Source organism: Mastigoproctus giganteus, chromosome 14, assembly GCF_048544385.1.
Source record: "Mastigoproctus giganteus isolate SK-2022 chromosome 14, ASM4854438v1, whole genome shotgun sequence".
In the NCBI taxonomy this organism is placed as follows: domain Eukaryota; kingdom Metazoa; phylum Arthropoda; class Arachnida; order Uropygi; family Thelyphonidae; genus Mastigoproctus; species Mastigoproctus giganteus.
In genome coordinates this window covers 39,659,854-39,676,585 of record NC_143588.1, presented here as the reverse complement: position 1 = coordinate 39,676,585, position 16,732 = coordinate 39,659,854, and the positions used below count along the sequence as shown (strand labels likewise).

The following is a 16,732-nucleotide window of genomic DNA, read 5'->3' as shown; positions in this document are numbered from 1 at the left end:
TTATTAATTTTTATTAATTATTTATTTCTTATTGTAAGTTGTATGGCAACATCCTTAATATGTCAACTTCGATTATTTTATCAAATTTTCTAATTATGTTATCCGTACTAGATAGCGTTAGTTGAACTTCGTTAGCAGTTAAATTGTACGTTTAAATAAATACATATAACGACTTAGATTACAAACGTAATATAATTAATTATATTTAACATAATTAATAACATAACATAATTAATTATAATTAATTAATAAATTAATAGAATCATGACTCAGACCAGAGCAGCAAAGCAAAAGGCTCAAGCTAATGGAAGGGCTGTGGCTCAGAGCAGAACTGAGGGGGGCAGTTGTCCTCTGACTCACAGCCTTATAAAATGCACTGTTTGCTTGATGTTTGCAGAGCAATCGGGTACGGGACATGATACTGCCAAGGGGGATGTCTTTGTGTGTGCGCGCGATGCAAGGAGTGTACCGATATCAGGCAACAACTCGGCGTTCTTGTGGGCCTATATGAGAGCTTGAAGGACAGGGTGGATGCCCTCGAAGAAACTAAATTGAGGGGCCCATCAAGCTCTCAGCTGCCCACATCAACGCCAGAGCTTGCACTTGGGCATCGCGTGACACAGAGGCAACCACCAAGGCAGAATGCGCTGGTCCCGAAGGAACTAGTAGTTGTTGGTGACTCTATTGTCACGGAAACGGGGAACATGCTTTGTAAAAAAGATAGGTGGAACAGGACCAGGGTATGTCTGCCAGGGGCAAAGGTTGATGACGTTGTAGAGTGAATATCATCTTTTAAGGGCACAAAAGGTGATATAGTTGTACATGTTGGCACTAATAATATTAAGAGTAGGAGACCGGCAGAATTACTTAACAAGTACAGGTCACTGTTGAACAAAAGCCAAGAATTAGGGTTGAATTTGAAAGTGTCCGCAATTCTGCCCAGACACGATAGGAGGGAGTATATGATGAGAGCCTTGTCGATCAATTCGGCCCTGGAAAGATTGTGCAAGGCTCAAGGGGTAGAATTTTTTTCAGCCTGGACTGTACTTGTTAACAGGAGAGATTGCTTCTACAGGGATGGGATACACTTAAATAGAAAGGGTGCAAGAATATTTGCTGATGCTATCGAGGCAGTGTTAGGTGGGTCGGAAAACTGCTAGCTTGGGGGGGAGACAAAGACCAATAGATTGACAGTAGCCACTGGCAGAGGTGAAAGAGATTCTTGCACTGCCTTCTATTAGAATGAGCAGAAGCCTGAAAAACAAGATGCATGGTATTCCAGAGACTGCTGGGAGCCATTGCGGTACAAGTAAACACATGGGTTGTGTTAGGATAGCTAAGAATAGAAACAGGTGCAGGTACACTTGCGTGTACACCAATGCTAGGAGTTCAGTCAATAAATTTGATGAATTTGAGGTATTGCTCAAAATATCAAAGGCAGATATTGTTGGGATATCAGAGACGTGGTGTCACACAGATATAAGGGATGCAGAACTGCAATTTTGGGAGAACAACGTCTACAGAAAGGATAGACAGGATAGGAAGGGGGGAGGGGTTATGCTATTAGTTAAGAAACACATAAAAACCAAGGAAGTGAAGCCAGTCGACATCGCTGGACAGTGTAGTGTTGAGTCAGTTTGGTGTGACATAAGCATTGGGAGATCAAAATTGAGAGTAGGAGTGTGCTATAGGCCTAATGACTCTGATGAGTATAATAAGGAACTGTAAAGGGAAATGGAGTGGGCCAGTAAATCAGAGAGTCTTATAATGGGAGATTTTAATTTCCCAGATATTGACTGGAATTTGGGGGCTGGTTACTCACACACTAGCAGGGCTTTTGTGGATTTATTGGATGATTGTTTTCTACATCAGCATGTTCGGGAGGCAACTAGAGGGAGTAATACTCTTGATTTGATTATCAGCAGTGATTCTTCATGCATTAAGAATCTGCAGATAAATGAACCACTAGGTGGCAGTGATCACAGTGTGCTGAAGTGGGATTTACTCAAAGAGGTAACTACCATTAGGGGTAAAGGGAAGGGTTATTGCTTCCGTAAAGGCGACTATGATGGACTGAGACAGTATTTAAATTATATACAGTGGGACCAACTGATGATGTTACCAACAGCAAATTCAAAATGGGAAGCATTCAAAGAACTTACCTTGGAGGCTACTAGGCTTTACATACCAACTAAGAAATATTGTTCAAGGTTTAGGCCAAAATGGATGTCAGATGAACTAATGAGGCATATGGCAGAGAAGAAAAATGCATGGGATACTTACAAATTAACACATGACACAGAAGCCTATGATAGATACAAGTTGATATGCAACCAAGTTACAAAGGAGGTTAGGCAGGCGAAGGCAGATTACGAGAAATCCTTGGCAAGGGATGCAAAGAAAAACAGCAAAGAGTTCTTTACTTATGTAAACTCTAGAAGGAAGGGGATGAATCAGATTGGTCCACTTGATATTGATGGGTCAACTGTTGATGATCCTGCTCAGGTAGCTAACAAACTAAATGAATATTTTGCATCGACATTCACACATGAGGAGTTATTCAGCAAGGGGAATGCCAGAGGTGTATTCAACTCTAGCAGTAAGCTACAGAATCTTGAAATAACTGGGAGTAAAGTGGAGGAGAAACTGTTGAAGATAAACACAAGAAAGGCACCCGGGGTGGATGGGATCTATCCAGTTATATTAAAGGAGGCAGCAAAGGAAGTAAGCAAACCCTTAGCCATAATTATGAGAGCTTCCTTGGACTCAGGGGAGGTACCCTTAGACTGGAAATGTGCAAATGTGACCCCAATTCACAAAGGAGGATCAAAGGCTGACACAAGTAATTATAGACCTGTGAGGTTAACTTCTGTTCCAGGAAAATTAATGGAGGCACTGGTTAAAGAAGCACTGCAGGATCATTTAGACAAGACTTCAGTTATAGCTCAGACACAGCATGGTTTTGTTAAGGGGAAGTCTTGCCTGACCAACTTGATTGGATACTATGATGCAGTCACAAAAGAACTGGATGCAGGGAATAACTTTGATATTATATACTTGGATCTTAGAAAGGCTTTTGATACTGTTGCGCATGGAAGACTGCTACACAAATTGGAGCAGTGTGACATTGGAGGCAAATTGCTGCTATGGATAAAGGGGTGGTTGAGGGGGAGAAGACAGAGAGTGGTAATCAATGGACACTGCTCATCGTGGACTAATGTTATTAGTGGAGTCCCTCAGGGCTCAGTGTTGGGTCCATTATTGTTTTCTGCATTTATAAATGATATTGATGATGGTATATCAAGCTTAATGTCCAAGTTTGCAGACGATACAAAGGTTGGCAGGGTTGTCAAGGACAATACTGACACTATGCTGCTGCAACAGGATCTGGAAAGGTTGAGCAGATGGGCTGAGAGGTGGCAAATGAAGTTTAACATTGACAAATGTAAAGTACTACACATGGGAAACAGCAACCCCAGAGCAACGTATCAACTCTGTGGTACTACACTGACAGTGGTAGAGAATGAAAGGGACTTGGGGGTGGTTGTGCAGGCAGATATGAATTTCTCTGAGCAGTGGAGACGGGCTGCAAGAGTAGCTCATGGAGTATTGTCAATGATATACAGGAATTTTTCCAGCAGGGATAAGGAGGTGATTATTCCATTGTATAAGGCAATGGTCAGGCCACACCTATACAAAGGGTACTAGGAAAGTTTTGCAATATGACGCAACAATGAATCACAGGAAGCTGCTTGTTGCTGCATGTTGAGACATGTTCATACGTGCATAGCAGCCGCCGCGCCAAGTCGATGGGCTCAGTTATTCATTAGTAGTGAGAGTGTAAAGTGCTTGCGATGGCATCGTGGTCACGAAATGAGATAAGGACAGTTTTGCGGTATAATTTCGTGCGTGGTTTAACCATAGACCAGTGCTTAGAAGAAATGACTCTTGCACTAGATGATGATTGTCCACATCGTACAACGATATTCAGGTGGTATAGAGAATTCCAAAGGGGAAATTTCACTCTGGAGGATTCTGAGAGGCCGGGAAGGCCACGAACGTCAGTTACGGAGGAAAACGTTACTGCTGTGAGGAAAATGCTTGATGAAAACAGGCGAGTGACCTACCAACAGATAGAGGATACTTTGGGCCTAAATGCACCAGCAATTCGTTCGATTCTGCAAGATCATTTGTACGTGAAGAAACTTTGTTCTCTCTGGGTGCCGCATCAACTGACTGAAGAGCAGATGACACGACGTGTGACTTGGTGCCGGGAGATGTTAAAAAAGTTTGATAAGGGACAATCTCGGTATGTGAACAACATCGTGACAGGTGATGAGACTTGGCTGTACTATTACGATCTGCCGACCAAGGCTCAAAACAAAGTTTGGGTCTTTGATGATGACGACACACCCGTAATTGTCAGAAAATCCCGATCTGTAAAGAAAAAAATGATAGCTGTATTTTTCAAATCGAGTGGAATTGTGGAACGTGTCGTTTTGGACACGCAGAAGAGAGTCACAGCTAAGTGGTATACTGAACAATGCCTGCCTAAAGTCATTGGATCTATGAAGAACCTGCAGCCAAAGTCAAGAATGGACACCTGGTACCTCCATCACGAAAATGCTCCAGCTCACCGCGCCAAAGCCTGCACCGAATATTTGACCACGACAGGACTGAAACTTCTCGAGCACCCTCCCTACAGTCCAGACCTTGCTCCCTGCGACTTTACACTGTTCCCGCATGTGAAAATGAAGCTAAAAGGGAGGTGGTTTTCCAGTGATGAGGACCTTCTACGGGCTTGGGACAACGAGTGTGCTTTACTCCCTAGTGAAACTTGGCAGAACTGGTTTAAAGATTGGTTTCGGAGGATGGAGAGGTGTATTGAATGTAGAGGAAATTACTTTGAAAAAATTAAATAAACAAAGCTGTATTGCAAAACTTTCCTAGTACCCTTTGTACAAGTACTGTATACAGGTCTGGAGGCCTCATTTCAAGAAGGATGTAGAGCTGCTGGAACGAGTACAGAGAAGGGCAACAAGTTTAGTGAATGGAACAAAGGGGTGCTCTTATGAAGAAAGGCTTAAGTTTTGCAAATTACAGTGTCTGGAGACTAGGCACCAGCAAGGTGATCTGATAGAGGTGTATAAAGCCTTGAATGGTTTAAGCATGCTCAATGCTGATGGGATTCTTCCTCTAGCTCAGAAAAATCACCTGAGAGAGCATAAATTCAAATTGAGGAAAGACAGATGTAGGATAGACGTGCGGAAATTTGCCTTTAGCCAGCGGGTGATTGGTTGGTGGAACAGACTTCAATCCCTTGTAGTGGAGGTTGATAGCCTAAATAAGTTTAAGGCTCAGCTGGACAGGTATTTTGAACGAACAGAGGGGTGAAGTGGAAGTGGGTTTTTTTTTTTTTTTTTTGGCTGATGCTGCATAAGCTTGCTTTCTTGCATCAAATACCTCTACTAATGCTAATGCTAATTTTGTATTGTATGCATAATAATATATTTATTTCTTATTATGCATATTTTAGATCCTTAAGGCTGCTGCATGCATTCTCTCAAATATGCCAGACAAGCTATACTTGTTAAAACGCTGATGGAACTGATATTCGGGTGATACTGAAGTCAAGTGGACCCAATTTCGGCAAAGTCTGGATGGTCTATAACAATCAAATCCTCTGCTTACACCTTCATGATGGTGGGACTGTTAGCAATCCTGAGTATAACCTCCATGCACAAGCACATTTTAGGCAACCAACCAGGTGTGAACCAATATAAGCAGAGGTCAAGGTGTGACGTCCACACCACACAGAGGAATACCGCACCTGTGTTACTAGACAATACTAGGTGGTAGATGGCTCTCATCAACTGGTGCGTGCAATATCACTACTTTGCTTATTGGAGGCTTGAAGTGGTGAAACCCATGTTTCACCACTTCAAGTGGTTGACCGAAACTTAGTGGTTTCACCACTAAGTTTCGGTCAACCCCCCCCCCCCCCCCCAATGCAACTGATATAATAGGGAACAATGTGAGTATAACACGATTTTTGGGTTGGCTCATGCCCGATTCCATCTGCAAATAACACCAGGTGAACGCAAAACCCGGCACCAGGCTGAAAATTGAGACCTATGCAGTAATACATACAAGTTTACAAAACTTAAAAAATGTCAAACATCAAATGTGTGAGAGCTATATTTCCCATTTACTGTAGTTGTATTGGTTGGAGACACTTGTCATTCGCTGTATTCACAAGATATGAGATATTGTAGGCCAACTGGTTTTCAGGAGCTCACATTTTTCTGTTCAAACAGAAATTTCGTGAGGCATGATAGCATAAGCAGAGGTCCACATTTCTGGAGGTCACTAAACATAAAACAATAAAAACCCACTTTGTAAACTCGATCTTACTGCATTTGCGATATTACCAATAATTGGAATGCTATGGGTTTTTACATTATTATGGTGATATGTGTTTCCCCTTCCATGAAATCTTCAATCATATAAAAAACATAAATAAATTTTCAAAATCTTTACTTCATTTCTATTTTTTAAGCTTCGTAAGCTTGTCTCACTTGTGCAACCCATGTTCATCGTAATTGATTGCTTATTTTTTTACTGTTTTAAATTTTACAATCCCAAAAAAAAAAAAAAAAAAAAAAAAAAACATTTCGGTGAACAGAAATATCAATCAAGCAAACTTCATATTTATTTATCTATTAAAAATTTAGATGTTTAAACCTGTGTTAGTTAGAACCCAAACCTTTTTTGGGTTTCTAGGTTTTTTTTAGTGTATTACTACCAGACTAAAAATTTTTTTTGAGTGCTCTGTCGCATCCCTATTTTTCCCATTAGCCCTCTTGTTTTTAATGTGTGGAGATTGTTAGGAACATATGTACCGCATTATAGCAGAACCAACTGTATATAATATCAAAATTACTTTTTGAAACCAATTCCTTTGTGACCACATCATAGTATCCAATCAAATTGGGCAGACAAGACTTCCCCTTAACAAACCCATGCTGTGTCTCAACTATAATTGCAGTCTCATCTAGATGATCCTGCAATGCTCCTTTAACCAGTGATTCCATTATATTCCCCGGAACAGAAGTTAAACCAACAGACCTGTAATTATTCGTGTCACCTTTTGATCCCACTTTTCGAATTGGGGATATGTTTGCACATCTCCAGCCAAGGGTGACTTCAATGATGCTCCCATAATAATTATGGCTAAGAGCTTCCTTACTTCCTTTGCTGCCTCCTTTAATATAACTGGATAGATTCCATCCCCCAAGTGCCTTTCTTATGTTTAGTTTCCACAATTTCTCCTCCACTTTGCTCAGTTATTACAAAATCATGTAGCTTCTGTTAGAGTCTGATAAACTTCTGGCCTCCACTTCACTTCACAGAATTCCTCATTGTGTGAATGTAGATGCAAAATACTCATTGAGATTACCAGCTACCTCATCAGGATCATTAATAGTCAAACCATCGATATCAAGTGGATCAACTTAATTCGTCCCCTTCCTTCTAGAGTTCACATAAATAAAGAAGTCTTTTTTTTTTTTGCATCCTTTGCCAAAGATTTCTCGTAATCTGCCTTTGCTTATCTAACATCCTTTGTGACTTGATTACAGACTAAATTATATCTATCATAGCCATCTGGGACGCCTGATAACTTATATGCATCCCACATATATTCTTCTCTGCAATGAGTCTTATTAGTTCTTCTGACATCCATTTAGGTCTAAACCTTAAACAGTATTTCTTAGATAGTATGAAAAGCCTAGAAGCTTCCAAGATTAATTCATTGAATGCTCTTTCCATTTAGAATTTGCTCTTAGTAACATCATCAGTTGGTCCCACTGTATAGAATTTTAAAAACTGTCTGAGACTACTGTAGTCACCTTTATGAAAGCAAAAGCCCTTCCCTTTACCCTTGATGGTAGTTACATTAGCATTAGCATTAGTAGAGGCATTTGATGCAAGAAAGCAAGCTTATGCAGCATCAGCCAAAAAAAAAAAAAAAAAAAAAAGTAACATAAATAAATAAAAATAACCACTTCCTCTTCACCCCTCTGTTCGTTCGAAATACCTGTCCAGCTGAGCCTTAAACTTATTTAGGCTATCAACTTCCACGACAAGGGATGGAAGTCTGTTCCACCTACCAACCACCCGCTGGCTAAAGACAAATTTCCGCACGTCTATCCTACATCTGTCTTTCCTCAATTTGAATTTATGCCCTCTCAGGTGATTATTCTGAGCTAGAGGAAGAATCCCATCAGCATTGAGCATGCTTAAACCATTCAAGGCTTTATACACCTCTATCAGATCACCTCGCTGGTGCCTAGTCTCCAGACACTGTAATTTGCAAAACTTAAGCCTTTCTTCGTAAGAGCACCCCTTTGTTCCATTCACTAATCTTGTTGCCCTTCTCTGTACTCGTTCCAGCAGCTCTACATCCTTCTTGAAATGAGGCCTCCAGACCTGTATACAGTACTCTAGGTGTGGCCTGACCATTGCCTTATACAATGGAATAATCACCTCCTTATCCCTGCTGGAAAAATTCCTGTATATCATTGACAATACTCCATGAGCTACCCTTGCAGCCCGTCTGCACTGCTCAGAGAACTTCATATCTGCCTGCACAATCACCCCCAAGTCCCTTTCATTCTCTACCACTGTCAGTGTAGTACCACAGAGTTGATACGTTGCTCTGGGGTTGCTGTTTCCCATGTGTAGTACTTTACATTTGTCAATGTTAAACTTCATTTGCCACCTCTCAGCCCATCTGCTCAACCTTTCCAGATCCTGTTGCAGCAGCAGCATAGTGTCAGTAGTGTCCTTGACAACCCTGCCAACCTTTGTATCATCTGCAAACTTGGACATTAAGCTTGATATACCATCATCAATATCATTTATAAATACAGAAAACAACAATGGACCCAACACTGAGCCCTGAGGGACCCCACTAATAACATTAGTCCACGATGAGCAGTGTCCATTGATTACCACTCTCTGTCTTCTCCCCCTCAACCACCCCTTTATCCATAGCAGCAATTTGCCTCCAATGTCACACTGCTCCAATTTGTGTAGCAGTCTTCCATGTGCAACAGTATCAAAAGCCTTTCTAAGATCCAAGTATATAATATCAAAGTTATTGCCTGCATCCAGTTCTTTTGTGACTGCATCATAGTATCCAATCAAGTTGGTCAGGCAAGACTTCCCCTTAACAAAACCATGCTGTGTCTGAGCTATAACTGAAGTCTTGTCTAAATGATCCTGCAGTGCTTCTTTAACCAGTGCCTCCATTAATTTTCCTGGAACAGAAGTTAACCTCACAGGTCTATAATTACTTGTGTCAGCCTTTGATCCTCCTTTGTGAATTGGGGTCACATTTGCACATTTCCAGTCTATGGGTACCTTCCCTGAGTCCAAGGAAGCTCTCATAATTATGGCTAAGGGTTTGCTTACTTCCTTTGCTGCCTCCTTTAATATAACTGGATAGATCCCATCCACCCCGGGTGCCTTTCTTGTGTTTATCTTCAACAGTTTCTCCTCCACTTTACTCCCAGTTATTTCAAGATTCTGTAGCTTACTGCTAGAGTTGAATACACCTCTGGCATTCCCTTTGCTGAATAACTCCTCATGTGTGAATGTCGATGCAAAATATTCATTTAGTTTGTTAGCTACCTGAGCAGGATCATCAACAGTTGACCCATCAATATCAAGTGGACCAATCTGATTCATCCCCTTCCTTCTAGAGTTTACATAAGTAAAGAACTCTTTGCTGTTTTTCTTTGCATCCCTTGCCAAGGATTTCTCGTAATCTGCCTTTGCCTGCCTAACCTCCTTTGTAACTTGGTTGCATATCAACTTGTATCTATCATAGGCTTCTGTGTCATGTGTTAATTTGTAAGTATCCCATGCATTTTTCTTCTCTGCCATATGCCTCATTAGTTCATCTGACATCCATTTTGGCCTAAACCTTGAACAATATTTCTTAGTTGGTATGTAAAGCCTAGTAGCTTCCAAGATAAGTTCTTTGAATGCTTCCCATTTTGAATTTGCTGTTGGTAACATCATCAGTTGGTCCCACTGTATAGAATTTAAATACTGTCTCAGTCCATCGTAGTCGCCTTTACGGAAGCAATAACCCTTCCCTTTACCCCTAATGGTAGTTACCTCTTTGAGTAAATCCCACTTCAGCACACTGTGATCACTGCCACCTAGTGGTTCATTTATCTGCAGATTCTTAATGCATGAAGAATCACTGCTGATAATCAAATCAAGAGTATTACTCCCTCTAGTTGCCTCCCGAACATGCTGATGTAGAAAACAATCATCCAATAAATCCACAAAAGCTCTGCTAGTGCGTGAGTAACCAGCCCCCAAATTCCAGTCAATATCTGGGAAATTAAAATCTCCCATTATAAGACTCTCTGATTTACTGGCCCACTCTATTTCCTTGTACAGTTCCTTATTATACTCATCAGAGTCATTAGGCCTATAGCACACTCCTACTCTCAATTTTGATCTCCCAATGCTTATGTCACACCAAACTGACTCAACACTGCACTGTCCAGCGATGTCGACTGGCTTCACTTCCTTGGTTTTTATGTGTTTCTTAACTAATAGCTTAACCCCTCCCCCCTTCCTATCCTGTCTATCCTTTCTGTAGACGTTGTACTCCCCAAATTGCAGTTCTGCATCCCTTATATCTGTGTGACACCACGTCTCTGATATCCCAACAATATCTGCCTTTGATGTTTTGAGCAATACCTCAAATTCATCAAATTTATTTACTAAACTCCTAGCATTGGTTTAAGTAAATCCCACATCTTTAAGTAAATCCCACATCAGTACATTGTGACCACTGTCACCTAGTGGTTTCTCTATCTGCAGATTCTTAATGCATGAATAATCACTGCTGATAATCAGATTCAAGAGTATTACTCCCTCTGGTTGCCTCTCAAATATACTGGTGTAGGAAACACTCATCCAATAAATCCATAAAAATCTTGCCAGTGTGCGAGTGACCAATCCACAAGTTCTAGTCAAATATTTGGAAAGTTAAAACCTCCATTATAAGACATTCTAATTCTGGCCCACTATTTCTCTGCACAATTTTTTGTTGTACTCATCAGTGTCATTAAGCCTGTAACACAATCCTACTCCCATTTTTGCTTTTGTCATCAGACTGACTCAACATCGCACTATCCACCCATGTCAAGGGGATGCACTTCCTTAGATTTTGTGTTTCTTAACTAACAGTATAACCTCCTCCCACCTTCCTATCCCGTTTATCCATTCGTACACATTGTACTCCCAAATTCCAATTCTGCACTGCGTAAAGCTGTGTGACACCACATCTCTAATATCCTAATAATATCCACCTTTGATGACCAGCACTTCAAATTCATCAACATTATTTACTATACTCCTAGCATTGGTGTACATGCAAATATTCATGCACCAGGTCTTACTCTTAGTTACCCTAACACAGCCCATATATCTACTTGTTCCATGACGGCCCCCAGCAGTTCTTGAATCCACAGCACTTTGTTTTCCAGGCTGCTGTTCATTCCAATAGAAGCAGTGAGAATCACTTTCATCCCTGCCTTCAGCTAATATTAATCTATTAGTTGGTTAATCTCCCAAACTTTCAGTTTTCTTACCTACCTAACACCTCCTTGATAGCATCAGTAAATATTCTTGCATCTTTCTGTTTAAGTGTATCCCATCCCTGCAGAAGTAGTCTCTCCTGTTAACAAGCACAAACCTTGCTGAAAAAAATTCTACCTCATGCTTGAATGTATGTACAAAGTTTGTATTCATTTTTTCAGCAACCTGACCAATATCATCAATAGTTAAACCACTGATATCAAGTTAACCAATATGATTCAATCTTCCTTCTACTGTTAATATAAACACAGAAATGTTTGATGCTTTTTTTTGGCATCAAACCCTTTGATGCCAAAAAAAAATTTGGCATCAAAAGTGTCATCTTTGTCAGAGATTTCTCATAATCTCTCTTTGCTTGCGTAACCTGCTTTGTGACTTGATTACAGACTAGTTTATATTTACTATAGGCTTCTCTATCAACTGATAATTTTATTCATAACTAGAACTAGTTATGAGATAACTAGAACTATAAGGATTCTTATAAAGTACAATATAAAATAACAATTAGGTAAATAAAATGGCAAACACTTATGCTTTTTCAGAGCCTGTAATTTTTAAAGAGAATCAGTTATTTCTGTACTATTAATTATTAATATTATTAATTCTGTATTATTAATACTGCAATCTGACTGAGTATATAAGGCTCCATCAGATAATGAAAAGCAGTAAAATGTGTCACTAAAATCTGTATACTTTATTAAAATATGTCTAACAGGTAAAATAGTGTCACATCAATCACACATAGAAGATTCATCAGCCCTCAGCATAAAGGAATGTGTCATATGACTATCCTAATTGGAGCTGCAAGAACAACATCCTCTTTATAATTCTCTCACAGACCAGACTACCATGTTTTAATTGTAGGCTTTATCTACTGTAATGTATTTGTTGTCTGTTGTTGTTGTGGGTTTTTTTGGCACAAGGGCCTCCTGTGCCATAATATAAGCATAATATAATGGTTATCAGAGTCGATTACATATATTTATGCTTTTCAAGTACCTAAACAGTGCTTCAAAATTTGCATTATTGCCAAGTATGTGTAGTAAAGTTAAAGGTTCCTGCAGATTGGATAGAGAATAAAAACTGGATTTCAGGTTATTTGAGTATTTAGGGCATTCTATTGGGATGTGTTTGATTGTCAGCTGGGTCTGACAGAAGGGACATTGAGGTGGGTTTTCTCCCATAATCAAAAACAGATGAGTTGTATAAGGGTGATTGATACAGAACAGAGTCTTGCCAAAATTACTTCTTCTCGTCTGCTTTTCCTGAAACTAGACGTCCACAACTCAGGTTCTTTTTTAAGCTGAAATAGTTTATTATTGCCACAGATATGTGTTTGCCACAGATCAGTCCATCGAAGCCTACATGTTGTTTTAACAGTGTATGGAACTTTCAGATGGTAGAATGATCTACTGTTAGGATATTTAGCAGCACGATCTGCACTTTCATTACCTGGGATGCCGACATGCCCAGGGATCCAGCAGAAGGTGACCAACTAGTTGGATGTTTGATATTGGTATAATTGAGCCCGTATCTGTTTCACAATGAAATGTTGGGAAGAAGTAGTAGATTGAATGGCAGTGACGGCACTTAAGGAATCTTTGGTTATATTATCTAAAGCTAGTTTTATTGCATACAATTCTGTGGTATAGATACTGCATTCTGTAGGAAGAGACACAGCTACTGAAAAAGCAGAACAAATTGCTGCAGCACAAACAGCTTCATCTATTTTGGAGTCACCGGTATAAATATGAAATTTCTCTGTGTTTTCCAAGGCGTGGGTTTCATGCAGATGCTGGAAGTTGTTGTTGTTTGGCAGGGAGCCTTTTCTCCATCTCAGAAAGAAATTAACACAGAGAGGTGAGTATTGAATCCAGGGATGCTCCTCCAACTAACTAAGCATCAGTTTTTGCAATCTAATACCTGTAGGGCAGTTTTAATTAGGTTTATTACGGTATAGCATTACATACCGAGGGTCAAACAGGTATTCCCAGCAAGGATGAGATAGAATACTTTTAATTTTTGCAGCATAGTTACACAGTAAGGATTTTCATCTGAGGTGCAATGGGGATTCATTTGCATCAGTATACAGGCTGTGGACTGGAGACGTTCTGAAGGCTCCCATGGCTATCCTTGGGGAACTATGCTGAACAGTATTCAGATATAACAAGGAACTCTTTCTTGCAGAGTCATAGACAGGTGATCTGTAATCTAAGCAGGACCGAATTAAAGTTTTATAAAGATGTGAGAGGGAGTGTTTATCAGCACCCCAGGAGTTAGAGGAGACAGCTCTTAAGATGTTTATTTTCTTTAGACAGGCCATTCTAAGGTAGGCTATGTGATTGGAAAAATTAAGTTTACTGTCTAGATATAAACACAATAAATGAAAATTGTTGGTAAGAGGAATCGGATTGTTTTTTAAATATATTTCAGGATCTGGATGTAATTTTCGTATTTTACAGAAATGAACTGCAGTCGATTTATTTTCTGCTAATGAATAGACATTCCGTTGTGCACACAATTCTATTCTGGATAGCTGAAGTTGCCTTTCAATGGCATTCATAGTTTGTGACTGACAAGAGATAATGAGGTCATCAGCAAACATGTATGATTCAACTGTTTTTGGTATGTCTTGTGTCATATTTGTAATTCTTATTGTGAACAGTGTTGCACTCAGGATGGAACCATGCGGTACACTCTCCTCTTTTTCAAACAATTTGGATACACGTTCCTATATCTGACCCAAAACGTTCTGTAGTGTAGGAAGTTTTGTATAAATTAGGGTAACTGCCCCCTCAGACTAAAGGAACGAAGGTCCTGGAGGATACCATATCACCAAATGGTATTAAAGGCTTTCTCAATATCAAAATTGACCATAACCAGATGTCTTCTTATGAAAGCATTGTGGATGTTTGCTTCTGTTTTTCTGAAATCCATACTGGTTTCGGTTTAGCAGATTGTTTGTTTCCAGAAGCCATGTTAGCCACCATTGTGGACAATTTTTACTAAGACTTTGCCTAGACAGCTAGTCAGTGATATTAGCCTGTAATTATTCAGTATGGTATGATCCTTACCTGACTTCGGAAAAGCCAGTACAATTGAGTGATGCCATGAGTACAGATAAGTATTTTCTAAATATATTCGGTTGTAGAATTTCAACAGGCAACTTATTGCTTTGTTATTTAACTTTTTTAACATTATATAGCATACTCCATCCAGACCGGCAGCAGTACTTGATGTTTTATTGAGAGACTCCAAAAGTTCCTTTAGAGTGAATGGCTATTGTATGGGTGAGATGCCTTAGTATAAAACTTTATTTTATGTTGTTCTGCAGATGCCTTAATTTTGTTGGAAGGTTTGGGTTTGGCTGTATGTGGACAGTTTGGCAAAGGGACAATTCCCAACAGATTGGAAGAAAGCTGTTATTAAGCTTCTAATCAAAAACCCCAGCAAACCACCCCACCTGCCGGAGTCATATCTACCCATTGCCTTGCTCTCAGTGTTGAGCAAGGTCAACACTGAGCAACTCCTCTGAGGAATAGAAAAGTATTACAAATTGGCACAACTTCCAGTGCCAAACCAATATGGTTTCAGGGCACAAAGAAGCACAACCGATGTACTAGAAAACATTGCTCTAGCACTTAAAACTGTCAGAGCAAATATTTGTTGCTTATCTCAGTTGATTTCACTGGGGCATTCGACACCCTTTGGTGGCCGAGCATCCTTGCATGGTTGAGTGAGGCGGGCGGAACTGCCCCAAAACCTATATTCTTGCACCAAAAGCTACCTCTCAAATAGAAGAGTTGTCGTTAAGACACCCTTTGCCAAACTTGAATGACAAATACATAGGGATTGCATGCAGGGCTCTGTGCTTGGACCTCTCCTCTGGAACTATGTGCTGGATGAATTTCTGGCCATGGATCTGGAGGATGTCGAAGCGCAGGCCTTTGTGGACGATCTCACCTTGCTCGTAGTTGGAAACTCTAGAGCACAGATTGAAACTGCTGCCAACAATGCTCTGACTGTTCTGCAACACTAGACCAAACTACATCATCTACAAGTATCACCGATCAAAACTCACTCCATCTTGCTAAAAGGGTACCTTGCCCCAACGAGACAGCCGCTAATCAAAATACAGGACAAAACCATTAAATTAACGATTGAGCTAAAATACCTAGGCATCATCCTGGACAGAAGCCTCATGTTCCTACCACACCTAAAAAATCTACAGAAGAAAATGAAAACATACACAGCGATGATAAATAGAATGGCAAGAAAAGACTGGGGGTTGAAAAGGCGCACCCTTGCCCTCTTATACAAAGCTGTATTCATCCCTGCAGTGACTTATGCCTCTGGAGTCTGGTACAACAAAGCCACAACTGTCGTAAATTCTAGAAAGCTTCTCACCATCAAAAGACCGGCGCTACTCACCATGACAAGAGCTTGCCACATAGTCTCCACCTCAGCGCTACAAGTGATGACAGGAAGCCTGCCCCTTGATCTGGAGGTGGTTCAAGCTGGGATGAATTTCCAGCTTGGTCAGGGCAAAAGCACCACACACAAAGAGTTCACCACAGATCCTGCAAGCAACAGAGCAAATGAAAAGAAGAGGCTTCTAGCTTACCTCCACTGGATGTGGCAACAACGCTGGTCCCAAACAACAAAAAAATTCATCCCTGAAATAAATACGGTCTATCCAACACTACCAAACTGGTTTTCCCCAGGTCTTCAGGTTACATATCTGATGACAGGCCATAAGAAGCAAACTGGCCACCTTCCGACTAGTGGACAATCCCCTGTGTGCCTGCGGGGCCCCCTGAGACCTGAGACCACATGGTGCACGAATGCCAACACTATGAGAACCTCAGATTAGTATTAATCACCAAGATTCAATTCATCCTGAGAAATAATGAACACCATCTTCTGGAGGTTGCCGAGACTTACAGAGCCTTCTCAGACTTTGCCAAGGTCGTATATGCCAAGCGACAAACTTTACCACAACCACCAAACCCCCAACTAGGAAAATGGTGAGATAAATGACAAC

At 40.4% G+C, this 16,732-nt stretch overlaps 1 protein-coding gene across 2 annotated transcripts in view; it reads right to left on the bottom strand.

Annotated features, from left to right (window-relative positions):
* The window catches only part of LOC150075075 (coronin-2B-like), a 432,519-nt gene that overhangs the window by 54,389 nt on the left and 361,398 nt on the right, over positions 1–16,732 (bottom strand). The gene's annotated exons all lie outside the window — the stretch shown is intronic.